Source organism: Macrotis lagotis, chromosome 1 (assembly GCF_037893015.1).
Source record: "Macrotis lagotis isolate mMagLag1 chromosome 1, bilby.v1.9.chrom.fasta, whole genome shotgun sequence".
Taxonomy (NCBI): Eukaryota; Metazoa; Chordata; class Mammalia; order Peramelemorphia; family Peramelidae; genus Macrotis; species Macrotis lagotis.
Window position 1 is genome coordinate 679217956 of NC_133658.1, and position 5849 is coordinate 679223804.

Consider the following 5849-nt stretch of genomic DNA (forward strand, 5'->3'; position numbering starts at 1 on the left):
GCTCCCATATATTACCCAGTCTTTCTGAGACACTCTATGTGTCTTATCCATGGACACACTGAGCAAGTTTCAGAACATTTGAAACCCAGGTCTCCCTAACTCCAGTTTCCTAACTCTACAGGCTATGCTATGCTGCTCCACTTGTTACTTCTTTAAAGTAATACAATTGAGATGATGACAGAGACAAACAAAAATTCATTCAGAAACCATAGCAAATCAGTCAACAGGTATTTATTGAACATTTATATGTTACTTCTAAGCAAAGAAAAATAAAAAAAATCCTTTATCTAAAGAACTATACTTTCCAATGGAAGAGAAAGATATGAAGATAATTAAGTACATGCAAGACACATGATGTTTGTCCTTTGTTTTTGAAGAAGATCATGACATCAGGGAAGTGATGCCATAGCATACTTGTGAATTGAATTTGACTGAAGGTATTGCTGTGCTAACTCTCCAGGCTCACTTCTCTTCTCCAAAGTCATCTGGATCCAGTGGCCAGATGTGAATCAGGATGACTGAAGATAGACCTGGATATGAGGCAATAAGGGTTAAGTGATTTATCCAATATCACACAGCTTGTGTCTGAGGTCAAATTTGAACTCAGATCCTCCTGATTTGGGGGCCACCACATATCCACTGTACCATCTAGCAATAAAGAGTAAATGGAATCTCATCTTAAAGATAGAAGATCTATTGGGAGAAGTTTCCCATAAAAGGTGGGATTTCAGCTGAGTATTGAAGGAAGTTAGGAAAAATTGGTCATAAATTGGTCAACTTTTTTGGCAATCAATAAATAAATCTAGCTATGTTTCAAGCATTCTTTTTTGTGTTTCCTTCAAATTTACAGTAAATGGAGAAAGGCCTGGTCCATTAAATGAAGGAACTGAGAAGTGGTGCATGTAATCTACATGGTGGACAAAGGTATAGACCACAGGGAGTGGGGAACCAACAACAACAATCACATGGGAAGGGGAAGGGTAAACCAGACTAGTGTAGCCTAGTCCTACCTCTGTATGTATGAGAGTCAAGAGGACCACATGAAGAGTTTAGTTTTTTGGCTTGGATGATGTCCAGAAATTCAGGTTTAAGAGACACTCCACCCACCAGCAATTCATCCACATCATCCTGGCTGGCCAGCTAGCCACAAGAGAAGTTGCTTCAATATTTTTCCCACAGTTGCTATCATTAGCTGTATTTCCTTCCACTATATTCCTTTCCACTCTTATCTATTCCATCCTCTCTCTCTCTCTCTCTCTCTCTCTCTCTCTCTCTCTCTCCCCCCCCCTTCATCCTGTCCCTGTTTTGAAGTGTGTGTATCTGAGTACCCTCTCCCATGATCTTCCCTCTCTTCCCTCTCCTCTACCACCTACTCCCCCTTATCCCATCCCTTTCCTCTCATTTTTCTCTAGGGTAAGATAGATTTCTATACTCTATTAAGTGTGTATGTTATTTCCTCTCTGACCTATTTCTGATGAGATTGAAGGTTCATGCATTCCACCTCGCCTTCCCTCATTCCACTCCATTGTAAAAGCTTTTTCTTAACTTTCATGAAATATCTTAGCCCTTTCTTCCTCTCCTTTCTGTTCCTCCCAGTACTTTCCTTTATCACCTATTGATTACATCTTTTTACTATATTATACTATAATATTCAGCTCCTTCATGTGCCTTATCCATATATGCTCCTTCTAACTGCTCTTATAAATGAGAAAGTGCACATGAGTTTATCAGTATCATCTTCCCATGCAGGAATACAAGCAGTTCAATATCATTAAGTTACTCATAATTAGTCCTTCTTGCCCACCCCCTCTGTGGTTCACCTGAGTCCTATACTTGGAGATCAAACTTTCTGTTCATCTCTGGTTGTTTCAATAGGAAAGTTTGAAAGTTCCCTGTTTCATTGAAAGTCCATCTTTTCCCCTGAAAGACGATGTTCAGTTTTTCCGGATAGTTGATTCTAGGTTGTAAACCAAGATCTTTTGCTTTCCAGAATATCATATTCCAAGCCCTATGAGCCCTTTTTTGGACTGGGAAATTGTATCACTCAGTCTTTCTGTGGGTTCTGTCCCTCTAAATTTTGGCTAGAGCCATAATTTGAAAGCTTTGGGAGTTGGGGGGGGGGGGGAATGAGTTTCTGGGAATTCCTGCCTTCATGCCTCCATCTTGACTCCACCCCTCCAAGCATTCTTTTAATCTCTGAGCATATTCACAGATCGACCATAAGAAACTGCTTAATGAATGAAATGCAAATGTATTGATTTACATAGAGAAGTTTAACTGCTGAACACACAAGAACTGTCATGGTAGTTGTTCAGCACATTCTATTGCCTGGAGAAAAGTCTTTTTGAGAAACCGAACTGAAATCAAAAGGCCCCTCTGTGAATACGTAGCCCTCTAGACTAGGAGTTCTTATTCTAGAATCTGTGAAATTGTTAACTTTTTCTTAATGTTTTGACATTTTTATTTCAAAACAATGTTTCCTTTATAATCTTATTATTTTGTTTTACACATTAAACATTTTTTTATGAGAAATGTGTCAATAGGTTTGACTAAACTCCCTAAGGCATTCTTATAGCAAAAAAAAAAAAAATATTTTAGGAACTCTTGCCAAAGAGATTTGGATGAATTTAGCAAATAGTATCAACAAGTCAAGATGCCTACTCTAATCTCCAAGATAGGAACAAAGATTCAAGAGCACAAAAATTCTTAAATTATCTGGTGAGGACAACTTTTCCCCATAGACAGTGCTAAAAAGGCACCAAAAATTCTGACTCTTTAACCTTCATTTGACTAGGATATTATGTCTACGTTTGGTTTTCAGATGTCCCAGTTTCCAAGATGACAAACTAGTCTACTCAAATTGAAGTTATGTGTTGAGGTTTGGAGAACACTCTAGATTGAGTGGCACTCACCCTGAACGGGGTTCTTCTGCAGCTGGCAAATCTCATTCATTTGAAGCTAATCTTCCTTAACTCCAGGCTTGTGTGACATTTTCTCACTTGGACCTCATATTTCATCATCTGCACCCTGTCTACACACCTAGAAATAATAGAAGACAGGTATTTAGACCTTGCATTCGAAGTCCTAGATCTGCCAAAATGGTCACTGCAAGGACTAGTTGCCTAAAAGTTTGAGTCAAGGCCAGATTGTAGTAGAGCAAATATTAGACAAAGAAATATGTACTTTCATTTATCTGTTCCCTTTGTACTGACCATGACAAATAGCTTATTAATTTATTTTTCTGAACTGGCCTTATATTACACTGAACTCTATCCCATTGATAAAGGCTATAGAAACTACTTAAGACCCATCTATTTATATTGTCCCTACTTCTATCCCATTGTTCCAGAGTTAACAAAACATCTTGATATGCCCATACTCCCACTCCATTGTCTAAGCTTATAAACCACTTGTAATCTGCGTATACTTACATCCAATTGTCTAACATACAAGATCAGGGTAGCTTGTGGAGGTGGATAGGGCATGGACCCTGAAGTTAGGAGGACCTGAGTTCAAATTCAACATCAGGCACTTGACACTTACTAGGTGTATGACCTTGGGCAAGTTTGCCCTGCATCCAGGATCATCTCCAGTTTTCCTGTTTCATATTCTACCACTGGACTCAGGGGTAGATGACTGGGATAACTGGGACTCAGCACAGCACAGCACTCACTCAAATCCAATTCACTTGCTTGCTATGACATCACCTCCCTGATGTCAGATCTTTGAGAAAGAAAGTCAACAACAACACAAGATACCACCCTGCTTCATATTAGCCCCTATTACAAAACAGAGAGCCCTTGCTCTAACCTTAAAGGACTAAGTCTTTCGGGCTACTGCCAATTTTACAAGTCTGTATCAACAAAATAATGAATCCCTGCCCTGGTCTACTACATGGCCTTAATTACCTCGTCTTTGCTCTTAAAATTACACCCCTCACATACACATCCCTAATTACTTCATTTTCCTGCCCCTTTAAAAGCTCAAACCCCTCTCAATTGACTTATGGTCCTCCTTTGGGAAGCCAGTCCACTCTTGGGAAGCATGATCCTCCAAATAAACTCTCATGTTCCTATTTCTCTCATGTACTTCAAATCCACTAGGAGCAGCTCAGTTGCAACACTTTGTAACTGCCCTTTACTTTCCCTTTTTTAACTTCTTATCTCTGGCTGACTGCTGCTGCTAATCTCCTTAAGGGTTCTATCACTTCTAACTGCCTTTACTGCCTTTAGTTTCTTTCTCCCTTAGCTTCGGCTAATAACAGTAATATGTAATAAAAACTTTTTGCCCCTAAATTCTTCTTGGTCAAGTTGGTCTTTAAATGAATTCATTCACATTTGTTCAAACCCCTTGAAAGCTTTAGCTGGCCATGTTTTCCAGCAACAAGAATGTTTGGTACTTCTGATCACAGCTTATAAGTGATTGGTTATGCATTGGAATAATAAAAAGAACAAGAATAAAAATAATAAAAAAAACACCCATACATTCTGAACTCTAGTGTTGGTTCTGACTCTTTAAGGATACAAGACATGACAGTAATCTCATCTATGTTTTAATTTGCTCATCTACAAAAGGCTGATCATATCTCCTTTAAAGGGGAAGGATGAGGTTTATGGTTTCTTCTATGTTTTGAGAGAGGTCATCTGCAGAATTATTTCTTGAGAATGATTTCTTTTTAAATTAAGTTTGAATTTCAGATACAAATAAAAACAGGTTCCAATATTTCAGTTAATAAAGTTGTTTACAGAAAGTGCCTTGAGTTCCTAGAAGAAATTCAATATATAAATACAAGGAATCACAGAAGTTCAGAATTAAAAGGCATTTCAGTGGCTGTAGAACCCAACCCATATCTGAAACAGAATCCCCATTACAATCTACTCAAAAAGAGGTCATCAAACCTTTATTTAAAGATCTTCAAGAAAAGGGGAAATTATTCAAGGAAAATCTTCAAGGAAAGGGAAATCAAGGGTAATCCATTTTAAATTTGTAATAGTGCTCAATTTTCCCCCCAACTTCAAATCTCAATTTGCTATTTTTTGCAACTTCTGTGCAAAAGAGAAGGCTAGGTAGCATTGTAGATGTTGGACTGGAGGTCAAGAAGGCCTGAGCTTGAATCTTACCTCAGGTACTTCTAACTATTTGACTCTGGGAAAAATACTTAATCTCTGTTGGTCTCAGTTTCCTCATCTGGAAAATGGGAATAATAAAAGCACATCCTCCCAGGATTGTTATGCAAATCAAATGAGATAACTTAGTTTATATAATTGCTGATATAACCTATATCTGATTGCTTACTAGCTCAAGGAAGGGGAGGGAGGAGAGGAGGAATGAATAGACTTTTGGGGGAAAAAATTAAAAACTTAAAAACTCTATAAAATTTAAAAATTACAAAACTTAAAAACTTAAAAAATAAATTTAAAAATTTTAAATCTTAAAAATTAAAATTTAAAAATTTAAAAAACAAATGTTAAAAAATTTATTTTTAAAAATCATGTAATTGGGAGAAATTATATATAAATATGTATATGTAAATGTGAGTATAATCTAAAAAATGAGCTAACATATAAAGCATTTTGCAAACCTTAAAGTATAGTATATAAGCTTGGCATTATTATTTTTCCATCTCTTACCCCTAGTACTTCCCACAGAGATCAAATAGAACAAAACTAAAGCCTATGACTACTTTTTTTGCTTCTTTACCTAGATTAGAATAACAAAATTAACAATTCTAAACACAAGTATATGAGGAAGGCAGTATATTACAATGGAATCAATGTTGCTTTAGTTGCAAAGCCTATGTGTCCTGCCCTGGATCTACATGCTAATTGTCATTTTATTTTGCATTACTA

The 5849-nt window shown here is 37.0% G+C and overlaps 1 long non-coding RNA gene across 1 annotated transcript; it reads right to left on the bottom strand.

Annotated features, from left to right (window-relative positions):
* Positions 1-235: 235 nt before the first annotated feature.
* On the bottom strand, positions 236-4278 carry LOC141523008 (uncharacterized). The gene is made up of 4 exons (XR_012478305.1): positions 3544-4278; positions 2913-3039; positions 1011-1140; positions 236-530 (listed from the first exon to the last, which is right to left on the bottom strand). It is a non-coding gene; the product is annotated as an uncharacterized LOC141523008 (long non-coding RNA).
* Between the last annotated feature and the right edge of the window lie 1571 nt (positions 4279-5849).